Source organism: Schistocerca americana, chromosome 8 (assembly GCF_021461395.2).
Source record: "Schistocerca americana isolate TAMUIC-IGC-003095 chromosome 8, iqSchAmer2.1, whole genome shotgun sequence".
Classification (NCBI taxonomy): domain Eukaryota; kingdom Metazoa; phylum Arthropoda; class Insecta; order Orthoptera; family Acrididae; genus Schistocerca; species Schistocerca americana.
In genome coordinates, this window is record NC_060126.1 from 330,266,818 (window position 1) to 330,279,527 (window position 12,710).

The window sequence follows — 12,710 nt, forward strand, 5'->3', positions numbered from 1 at the left end:
CACTGCGTTAAAGACACGTAACGTGTATCCGCAGGACACGTGGCCTGTAATTGAAAAAGTGTCATAATGATCTCTCCTCTGGCAAAAGATTCCGGTATAGTCCAACATTCAAATCTCCGGGAGGAGATTGCAAAGGAGGAGGTAACTACGAGAAAAAGATTGAATAAGCAATAAAAGGATAGCGTTTTACGAGTCGCGGCATGGAATGTCAGGAGCTTGAACGTGGTAGGGAAGCTAGAAAATCTGAAAAGGGAAATGGAAAGGCTCAGTCCAGATACAGTAGGGGTCAGTGAAGAGAAATCGGAAGAAGACAAGGATTTCTGGTCAGGTGAGTATAGGGTAATATCAACAGCAGCAAAATATGGTGTAACGAGAGTAGGATGTTATGAATAGGAAGGTGGACAGAGAGTGAATTACAGTGAACAATTCAGTGGTAGGGTTGTTCTGATCAGAATCGACAGCAAACCAACACCAACAACGATAGTTCAGGTATACATGTCGACGTCGCAAGCTGAAGATGAAGACAAAGAGGAAGTATATTTGGATACTGAACGGGTAAAACATAACGTGAAAGGAAATGAAAATTTAATGGTCATGGGGGACTGGAACGCAGTTGTAGGGGAAGGAGTATAAGAACAAGGTATGGGAGAGAAAAAAGAATAATTGAGTTCTGTAATTAATTTCAGCTAGTAACAGCGAATACCCTGTTCAAGAACTACAAGAGGAGGAGGTACACTTGGAAAAGGTCGGGTGATACGAGAATATTTCAGTTAGATTACATCATGATCAGGCAGTGATTCCGAAACCAGATACTCGATTGTAAGGCGTACCCAGGAACAGATATAGACTCAGATCAAACGTAGTAGTGATGAAGAGTAGGCTGAAATTCACTCAGGAAAAATCAGTACGCAAAGAAGTGGGATACGGAAGTACAAAGGAACGACGAGATAAGCTTCAAGCTCTCTAAGGCTATAGATACAGCAATAAGGAATAGCTCAATAGGTACAACATTTCAAAAGGAATGGACATCTCTAAAAAGAGTTATCACGAAGTTGGAAAGAAAAACTAGTAAAAAGAAGTTAACTGCGAAAAAACCATTGGTAACAGAAGAAATGTTTCGTTTAATCGATGAAAGAAGGAAGTACAAAAATGTTCAGGGAAATTCGGGAACACAGAAATACAAGCCGCTGAGGAATGAAATAAATAGAAAGTGCAGAGAAGCTATGACGAAATGGCTGCATGAAAAATGTCAAGAAATCGAAATCATGGTCGGAAGGATCGACTTAACAAACAGGAAAGTCAAAACAACCTCTCGTGCTCTCTACTCTGCTAAATGCACAAGAGAGAGCCGATTTGTGGAAAGAGTACGCTGAAGGCCTGTATGAGAGGGAAGATAAGTGTAGCGTGATTGAAGAAGAAACAATAGTCGATTTAGAAGACATAGGGGATCCAGTATTAGAATTAGAATTCAAGATAACGTTGGAGGACTTAAGATCAAATAAGGCAGAAGGGATGGATAACATTCCATCAGGATTTCTAAAATCATTGGGGGGAAGTGGCAACAAAACGACTATTCGCGTTGTTATGTTGGATGTATAAGACTCGCGAAAAATGTTCTGGTTTTCGCAAAATCGTCGCCCACGTTTCCGAAGACGGCAAGAGCTGACACGTGTGAGAATTATCGCACAGTTATCTTAACAGCTCATGCATCCAAGTTACTTACAAGAATTATATACAGGATAATGGAAAAGAAAATTGAGGATGTGTTAAGACGACCATCACTTCGGCTTTAGAAAATGTAAAGGCACCGGAGAGTGCTGTTGAGAGTTGATAATGAAAGCAAGGCTAAAGAAAAGTCAAGACACATTCACAGAATTTGTCTAAAAGTGGACAAAGAATTCAACAGTGTAAAATGGTGCAAGATATTGAAATTCTGAGAAAAATAGAGGTAAACTATATGGAGAGACGGGTAATGTACAGTAGCCAAGAGGGAATAATAAGAGCGGACGATCAAGAACGAAGGGTGTAAGACAAATTCTGAAGGTAGCAGGGGTAAATACAGGGAGTGAAAGGCTATTTACAATTTGTACAAGAACCAGATGGCAGTTATAAGAATCGAGGGGTATGAAAGGGAAGCAGTGGTTGGGAAGGGAGTGAGACAGGGTTATAGTCTATCCCCGATGTTATTCAATATGTATATTGAGCAAGCAGTAAAGGAAGCAAAAGAAAAATTTGGAAGAGGAATTAAAATCCATGGGGAAGAAATAAAAACTTTGAGGTTTGCCTATGACATTGTAGTTCTGTCAGAGACAGCAAAGGACCTGGAAGAGCGGTTGAACGGAATGGACAGTGTCTTGAAAGGTGGATATAAGATGAACATCAACAAAAGCAAAACGAGGATAATGGAATGTAGTCTAATTAAAGCAGGTGATGCTAAGGGAATTAGATTAGGAAATGGACACTTAAAGTGGTAGATGAGTTCTGGATTTGGGGAGCAAAATAACTGGTGATTGCCTAAGTAGAGAGGATATAAAATGTAGACTAGCAATGGCAACAAAGCGTTTCTGAAGATGTGAAATTTGTTAAAATCGAGTATAGATTTAAGTACCAGGAAGACTTTTCTAATAGTATTTGTATGGATTGTAGTCACGTATGGATGTAAAACATGCACGATAAATAGTTTAGACAGGAAGAGGATAGAAACTTTCGAAATGTGGTGCTACAGAAGAATGCTGACAATTAGATGGGCAGATCACGTAACTAATAAGGAGGTATTGAATAGAATTAGGGAGAAGAGAAATTTGTGGCACAACTTGACAAAAAGAAGGGATCGGCTGGTAGGACTTGTTCTGAGGCATCAAGGGATCACCAGTTTAGTTTTGGAGGGCAACGCGGAGGGTAAAAATCGTAGAGGGAGGCCAAGAGATGAATACACTAAGCAGATTCAGAAGGATGTAGGTTGCAGTAGGTGCTGGGAGATGAAGAAGCTTGCAAAGGATAGAGTAGCATGGAGAGCTGCATCAAACCAGTCTCTGGACTGAAGACCACAACAACAACAAACAAGACAGAGATGTAGTCTTTCACCCCGACTGTTCAATCTGTACATCAAAGGAGCAATGATGGAAATAAAAGACAGCTTCAGGAGTGGAATTAAAATTCAAGGTGAAGGGACATCACTGATACGATTCGCTGATGACATTGCTATCCTGAGTGAAAGTGGTGAAGAATTACATGATCTGGTGAATGGAATGAGCAGTCTAATGAGTACAGAATATGGACTGAGAGTAAATCAAATAAAGACGAAAGAAATGATAAGGAGCAGAAATGAGAACAGCGAGAAACGTAACATCGTGATTGATGGTCACGAAGTTAAGGAATTCTGCCACCTAGGCAGCAAAACAACCAGTGACGGATGGACCAAGGAGGACATCAAAAGCAGACTAGCACTGGCACAATGGGCATTCCTGGCCACAGAAGCCTGCTAGTATCGAACATAGGCCTTAGTTTGAGGAAGAATTTCTGAGAATGTACGTCTGGAGTACAGCATTGAATGGTAGTGAAACATGAAGTGTAGGAAAACCGAAACAGAAGAGATGGTTCAAATGGCTCTGAGCACTATGTGACTTAACATCTGAGGTCATCAGTCCCTTAGAACTAAGAACTACTTAAACCTAACTAACCTTAGGACATCACACACATCCATGCCCGAAGCAGGATTCAAACCTGCGACCGTAGGCCGGCCGGATTGGCCGAGCGCTTCTAGGCGCTACAGTCTGGAACCGCGCGATCGCTACGGTCGCAGGTTCGAATCCTGCCTCGGGCATGTTTGTGATGTCCTTAGGTTAGTTATGTTTAATTAGTTCTAAGTTCTATGGGACTGGTGACCTCAGAAGTTAAGTCCCATAGTGCTCAGAGCCATTTGAGCCATTTTGCGACCGTAGCAGGCGCGCGGTTCCGGACTGAAGCGCCTAGAACCGCTAGGCCACCGCGGCCGGCTAACAGAAACGAATCGAAGCACTTGAGATGTAGTGCCACAGGCAAACGTTGAAAATTAGGTAGGCTGATAAGGTATGAAATGAGGAGGTTCTGCACAGGATTGGAGAGGAAAGGGACATGTGGAAAACAATAACAAGTAGAAGGGAGAGGATGATAAGACTTTTGTTAATACATCCGGGAATGACGTCCATGGTACTAGAGGGAGCTGTAGAGGGCAAAAACTGTAGAGGAAAACAGAGATTGGAATCATCCAGCAGATAATTGAGGGCATAGCTTGCAAGTGGTATTCTTAGATGAAGAGGTTAGCACAGGAGAGGAATTCGTAGCGGGCCGCATTAAACCACTGATGACTCAATAGAAAAAAGGGTCATCACCGGGTGACAACTACACCGTTATTCATAACCAGTCTTAACCGTTCCTGTATTGACCGACAAAGTGTAATAGGCGCCGGCCGGGGTGGCCGAGTGGTTCTGGGCGCTACAGTCTGGAATCGCAAGACCACTACGGTCGCAGGTTCGAATCCTGCCTCGGGCATGGATGTGCGTGATGTCATTAGGTCAGTTAGGTTTAAGTAGTTCTAAATTCTAGAGGACTGATGACCTCAGCAGTTAAGTCCCATAGTGCTCAGAGCCATTTGAACCATTTTTTTTTTGTAATAGGCACGGAACTCCATCCCGCAAAGTGACATCCGGCACCTGTTTCGATGCGTGCATTGAACATTCTGGCGCGTACAGCGCTTATTAACATACCAGCATTTCACGATTAAGTGGCTTATCTTGTACTTATATTAACCTGTGATTTTACAATGTTGATCAGTGAAATATGTTACCTACAAAAATATATTCCCGAAATTTCATTTCTCAACATTATTTTTTGGTGTTGCGATTTTTTTCCCCTTCGACGTACATCGCCAACAGTAACAAACCTAGCGAAGTAAGAATCCATACTTGAGTGCCCTCTATAAAGGCAGCCACAGGATCCCAATAAAGAAAGTCTTGGAAGGGATCTCCTCGTGATCCAATTACGCGTCCGCCGCACCCTCGTCGCCGCAGCGTGCGCAGGGCAGCAGTTCAGTGTGGACCCTGAGTCGTGGCTGAAAGGCCCCCACGGTGCCGGTGCCGGGTGGCGCATTCCATGCATTCCGCGCGAGGTCGCCGTCATCAGCTCCTCACGGCCGGCCTCTGACGACGTCGGAAGAACGACCGCGTCACTCCACCGTGTCCGTAAACTCTGCACTACTCCCTGAGGATTCAAACTACAGATATGCCCTTCACGAGAGATACGTTACAACAATTTATGTTATTCATGCATGTTCTTGCGAACTCAGTGGCCGTTAATGACCGTTGGTGAATAATGCAACAAGCTACAAAAGCTTTTATAATGCTTTCCGTCGCCCAACTTTTATGGTTTTACACTACTGGCCATTAAAATTGCTACACCACGAAGATGACGTGCTACAGACGCGAAATTTAACCGACAGGAAAAAGATGCTGTGATATGATTAGCTTTTCAGAGCAATCACACAAGGTTGGCGCCGGTGGTGACACCTACAACGTGCTGACATGAGGAAAGTTTCCATCCGATTTCTCATACACAAACAACAGTTGACCGGCGTTGCCTAGTGAGACGTTGTTGTGATGCCCCGTGTAAGGAGGAGAAATGCGTACCATCACGTTTCCGATTTTGATAGAGGTCGGATTGTAGCCTATCGCGATTGCGGTTTATCGTATCGCGACATTGCTGCTCGCGTTGGTCGAGATCAAATGACTGTTAGCAGAATATGGAATCTGTGGGTTCGGGAGGGTAATACGGTACGCCGTGCTGGATCACAACGGCCTCGTATCACTAGCAGTCGAGATGACAGGCATCTTATCCGCAGGGCTGTAACGGATCGTGCAGCCACGTCTCGATCCAAGAGTCAACAGATGGGGACGTTTGCAGACAACAACCATCTGCACGAACAGTCCGACGATGTTTGCTGCAGCATGGACTATCAGCTCGGAGACCATGGCTACGGTTACCCTTGACGCTGCATCACAGACAGGAGCACTTGCGATGGTGTACTCAACGACAAACCTGTGTGGACGAATGGCAAAACGTCATCTTTTCGGATGAACCCAGGTTCTGTTTACAGTATCATGATTGTCGCATCCGTGTTTGGCGACATCGCGGTGAACGCACATTGGAAGCGTGTATTCGTCATCGCCATACTGACGTATTACCCGGCGTGATGGTATGGGGTGCCATTGGTTACACGTCTCGGTCACCTCTTGTTCGCCTTGACGGCACTTTGAACAGTGGACGTTACATTTCAGATGTGTTACGACCCGTGGCTCTGCCCTACATTCGATCCCTGCGAAACCCTACATTTCAGCAGGACAATGCACGACCCCATGTTGCAGGTCCTGTACGGGCCTTTCTGGATACAGAAAATGCTCGACTGCTGCCCTGGTCAGCACATTCTCCAGATCTCTCACCAACTGAAAACGTCTGGTCAATGGTGGCCGAGCAACTGGCTTGTCACGATACGTCAGTCACTACTCTTGATGAACTGTGGTATCGTGTTGAAGCTGCATGAGCAGCTGTACCTGTACACGCCATCCAAGCTCTGTTTGACTCAATTCCCAGGCGTATCAAGGCCGTTATTACGGCCAGAGGTGGTTGTTCTGGGTACTGATTTCTCAGTGAAAATGTAATCACATGTCAGTTCTAGTATAATATATTTGTCCAATGAATACCCGTTTATCATCTGCATTTCTTCTTGGTGTAGCAATTTTTATGGCCAGTAGTGTAAGAGTGAAGGTTGGGTCATCTACAGTCTCAGTCATGTTATTTATCATGTTTTAATTTTTTAATTACACTTGTATTTTTATCTATTTTCATAATTAGTTGCTTATAGCTCAGGTATTACTTTTCGGTACAGAAGCTCAAACACTATCATTGGTTTCTGAATGAAATGATCCGCAGTGGCTGTAAAATACTCTTTGTTAATAGTCACCACCGGTTTCAGGTCAACTGAAGACGCATCCTCATGTGATACCGATTATTTTTAACAAATTATAGCGGTAATGGAATTGCTTTACGCCCACTCCCCATCAGTCATGTCATATTAATTAAAAAGTAGCGCGCATGAGTAATGGGGAGTGGCTCTATAGCAGTTATCTTCCCGCTATGACTTGTCAAACATCTGAGGACACTCAGGGCAGATCATTCGATTAAAACGTGGATATTTAGCTGTGGTTGCCCGCAATTTGAAATAACTACCATTATTTATTTCTTGTTGTCTAAATATGTACCTGGTGATGTAGCCTTAAGTCATCATACCGCTAGTGTCTTAGTAAAATTGGTTCAAGATACAGCTGTCCCTGCGGGTGCCCCGACCAAAGAAACTTTTGTAAAATGCTTTTATTTTGGAGCCGATTTTGACATTCATACCCATCTTCAGATGGCTAACGTTTCCAGGTATGTCAATGTTTCCAACAGCAGCACCTCGTCAGCCCAGCAATATGTTCCAGTGGACAGTGATTCGTTTTGTTACGGTCTCTATATTCTTCCAGGACAATATACCAGGTGCTGCAGTGTACAGCACATATATTTTTAAACAAATCGCTGTGGCACGTGAAATACACTTCGAAATATTCATCATATCAGTCATGTGCTTTATACTCGACACTTTTATTTACAAAGCAAAGAGCATCCACTGGAAGGATGCCGTCCATGCGGGAACGTACTGCTGGATCTGACGACACTCTGCTGTTGAAAACATTGATGTAACTGGAAACGTTAGCCGGCTGAAGATGCACGTGAATGCGCCATTTGGTGCTGACTGCGTTATTCACCAACATCACAACAGCTGTTCTGTGTGGTCACAGTTCATGTGAAGGCGAGCTTGAGCAAGTCTTCTCGTTGATGGTTGTACACGTTCAAAAATCTCAGGCCTGTTGCAAGTGCATTCATAGCTATCCACAATGCGTTCCCGGTGTTTATCGCAACTCTCAACAAGACTGGAACACACTAAAGGTATCAAATACCTCAGGCATACACAAAAAAAAAAAAATAAAAAAAAAAAAAAAAAAAAAAATAAAAAAAAAACGGGCTCAAATCAGGGGGACTTGGCGAAGCACGACCGATACAATTGTTGTCGAAACGCTGCTTACCAGTACTTCTGTATCCGGATTGATAAGCTAAAACGGGGTCAGTTTGTCACTTTGGAATTAACCCCTCACTTGCGGTGTTTCGAAATAAACGTAGTCTTAGACATCAGCAGTGTCGTTAACACTAGCGTGGCTGCTATTGTGCAGACGTCGTATCGGGGAAACCATTGGTTTACAGACCAGTGTTAGATAAAATTATTTGCTCGTTTCATTGTCCTCCACTCGCCCCTCTCGTTTGCAGGTATAGCAGTCCAGCACCCTGCATAATATGTACTACACAACGTACTATTGTACTTTATTCTGACCTCCCGCTGTTGCTGCGTACCGCTGTGGCAAACTCTACCAAGACACCCTGTAAAGGCTTCGGTGCCTACTACGAGATGCTAATAGCACCAGGAAACAATTGTGTGACCCAATACGAAGGTCAGGTTCAGTAAATTGTGTTTACGTTCTTGTGTGACCCCACAAAATGCTATAGCACAGCACGAAAATCACACATAAGGTGCAGTGTAAACTTAATAAATTATGACTTAAGAGTGAAATTAGGCACACATGCAAAAAGGATAACTTGCTTTACGATCAAGTGTATCGCTTGTATCTACGCCTAACAATATACTGTTCTCCGTCCAATTAAAGGCGACTCTACATTGCCTGAAAAAAAGGAGTAGCATAAGAAATGCAAGCGAGAGTGTATACTACGTACTATGCTCCAAAAATGTATAGTTCTAATGTTCACCGATATCTGTACAGGAAACAATGGGAAATCAAGCTAGAGGGAACGGAATCCAGAAAGAGTGAAAGGAGCACCATAAGAAACGACTGGAATAAGAAGAAAGGAAAGAAATGAATGGTTTGATGATGAATGTAGACTATCAATAGAACATAAAAATGCAGCAAGACTGAGAACGCTACAGAGAGAGATAAGAAGAAACGTGGAGGTGCATAAAGAAATAAGGTCTAATGCTCATAGGATATGTAAGAAAAAGAAAAAGAAATGACTGAAAGCAAAATTTCAAGACAGAAGAACTGAAGGAACAGAATGAAACGAGAAATTTCTTCCATGGAATAGGAAAGATGAGAAATAATTTTCAACCAACACAAAATGTATTTAAAAAATAGAATGCATAAGAATAATCAAAGACGGACAAAAAAATATTGCAAAGATGGACAGAACACTTTGACGATATGCTAAATACCAACTCAGACCAGGTACCAAGTGATCCACAACAAAAGGAGGAGAATATAGCGGTAAGAGCAGATGAAGGGCAAGAAGCAATAAGACCAACAATGCAGGAGGTGTAGTTGGTGATATATAAATTGAAATCACCGCGCACTTGGTCATAGTGTCAGAACATAAAATTTGGCGGGCATCCTCTAATATATGAATGAAATGCTTACACTAATGAGTAACATACGAAAGTGAAAGCATCCCTAAGGACTGGAAAACTGTAATAATATGCCCTATATATACAAGAAAGGAGAAAAGTTAGCTTGTGAAAATTAAACAGGCCTAACTGTATGGAAAACAGCGTACAACATGTTGCCAGGGGTACTGAATAGAAGGATAAAGAAGTGCGCTGAAAATATCCTCGGAGAATACCAATGTCGATTTTTAGCAAATGGAGGCACTTCTGATCAACTGTTTGTAACTAGACAAGTAATGGAGAAATTTTTATGAATATGACATTGATCAACAGTCGTTGATTTTAAGCAAGCTTTTGATAGTGTTAACTGACCAGCATCGTATAAAGCACTAAAACAATTGGGCATCTGTGACAAGTTGAGAAGGTTAGTTAACAATGAAGGACACAAAGGCAAAAGTAAAAGTGAACAACGAAATGACCACGAGATTAATTTTAGAGATGAAATGAAACATTCTGCAGTCCTGTTCAGCTTAGCACTGCATAGTCTGACATGACAAACAAACAAGAGAGGAACAATAATGATGAAATTCAATCAGATACATGCACATGCAGGTAATATTGCAATTGTGGCAAGAGATTTAAACACCATTAAAGAAATGTACGAAATAATGGAACCAGAGTGAGTAAAAATTACACTTCCTGTAAACGAAAAGATGACCAAATACATGGTAACGTTCAGTTATAAGGCTATGAGGACACCACATGACCTGAAGGCCTCTGATAAATGTTTTAAAGCTGTCAGCTGCCTCCATTATTTAGGTGTCCTCTCAACCAGCGATAGTAATATGAGACAATGTGTCAGCGAAAGGATGCAAGCAGGAAACAGAGCCTATTACGCAAACTTACAGGTTTCCAAGAACTCACTAATCACAGAAACAACCAAGTTAAGAGTATGCTATCCCTCATGTGGCCGGTTGTTATGTATGGGTCAGAAATGTAAACAATGATTGAAGTAGATACGAACAACATAAGGTGTTTGAAAGGACAATACTGAGAAAAATTTATGAACTCGAAACAGACGCAGAGGGTTGGAGAGTTAGGTACAACCATTAAATACAAGAGCTTATTATATATATATATATATATATATATATATATATATATATATATATAGTGAAAATTATCTAATCTTAAATAATATGCTTGTTAGGACTTACGGAGAGCAAGACAGAACAAGATGCGCAAAAGAATGATAAAATACAGATTGTATTTCACCAGAAGGAAGGCCTGAGCAATAGCTAGAAGGCTGGACAATGGGTTGACCCATCTTACCAAGATGAATGTCCTAGGATGGAAGAGAAAAGAGGAGAACAGATTGTTGAAGAGTCCAAGGTCCATCAAGGGACGTAGTGCCAAAGAAGAAGAAGAAGAGATAGATGAACAATTAAGAAGAAAAGAAAGACAAAGCGAGTCCACAAGAGCCAGCCGGAGCGTCTCGAGGAGCAGTGGGTGTCGCCGCCCTCATAGCTCGCCGCTCTGCCATCTTCCTACGGGTATATCTGGGTGCTGTGAGAGTCTCTGGATCGCTGTGCGAACATTGTTGGTTCCCACGCCGCCTCTGTCATGCGTTTAGGAAATTCGCTGCTACGCTGCATTCGCATCTAGCAACTTACGTTAACTGCAAAGATTGTTACACTCAAATAACTATGCTCAGTAATAGAACGCACAGCTCGTAACTGGTACAATGCTTCAAGTGGTGTAGACATTTAGCGCTGCAAGTAAGTCCTACGGGGCAGCAGCAACAAAGACAGGCATATTTTACGAAGCATTGTTGAGATTTATTTATAAATAGCGTGTGAAAACTATGTACATTTAAAAACAGAGCAAACTAGACAATATTAATCTTGGAGAGGTTAAAAAAATTAGCCAGTCACTTGCAAATAAAGGTTTATTGGAAGCCCTCACATAGGTTTCGACAATTTTAAAATTATCTTCTTCAGCAGGTACAGTGAACCTTAAAAATTATTTGACAGTTCTACTTCATTTGCCGTTTGTAAACCTCTTCAGTGCCAAGCTAAAGTTTCTTCATTTTAGCAATTAGCTTATAACAAAAAATTTTAGTTCATGGTACATCCTTCTGACAGTATGCATAACTTATAGTAGCGCTATGTACTACAAGCACGGAGAAATGTCATTGCATTGTTGTTCTGCTGTAAGCTACTGCCTGCAAAAGTTTTTAAACGCTAAACGTACAATCAAAGTCGTAAGACATGGGTTGTGACTGTGTGTTCTTAAGACGGATGTTATATTCTTTGGGGAGAGAGTATGTGCATCAATTATCGGGAATCCGCACCAAAAATTGTCTTCCCAGAAACGCACGCAGGTATAGACGCGTGCGTATTAAGTACGTTGTGGCAATTCTGAAACATTGCTTGAATGTTAGTTCCTATAGTTTTTATGGTATGCAGCTTAGTATTTCCCTTTTCTCACCAACGATGTACAACTGCGGCCGCTATTCTTTCTACGTGTTAATTTTCTCTCCAAAGGGCTAAATTTTAGAATGCAAGTCCTTGTCACATCGGGAGAAGAAACGTAGGACATAGCTCGGGAGTAGAATGAAAAACTTGCGACTCCCACATATTAGGACTTTTACTTAAGACAACACTGAGACAACTGGATTACATACGTCTTTGTCGCATCAGCTCGCAAGACCGACAGAAACCGAGATCGGTAAAAAAAAGACAAATGAGTTACGTAAAACAGTTGCTATATCTGTCCATCAATTTTCTGTCAGCGTCCCCACAATAACTTTGCCGTACGGAGACAGCGTCAGTATTTATTGATATGTGTAGGCCATTTAAAGAACCTACACAATGTCTCATATGACAAGTGCCGTTTAGGGGAGACCGGGGCTGGTTGTTACACGGGGCAAGTTGTTACTTGACAATAAAAATTTCCGCGCTAGAGCAGTTTACTCGTTGCTCCGCCAGATGGTAGCAATAAGAGACCACCTCCTCCCATCCTACCTATATCAGCCGTCAGTTGGTAATACGGCGCTAGTGACAGAAAACGTGTTTTTCCTGTGCTGGAGTAATTTTTTTACTCTGCGTGAATTTTTTCATAGTTCACAGGAAATTGCTGATTTCATTTTAAATTTTGCAACATATCAGCGTCCAACATTCAAGTACGTAGTAGT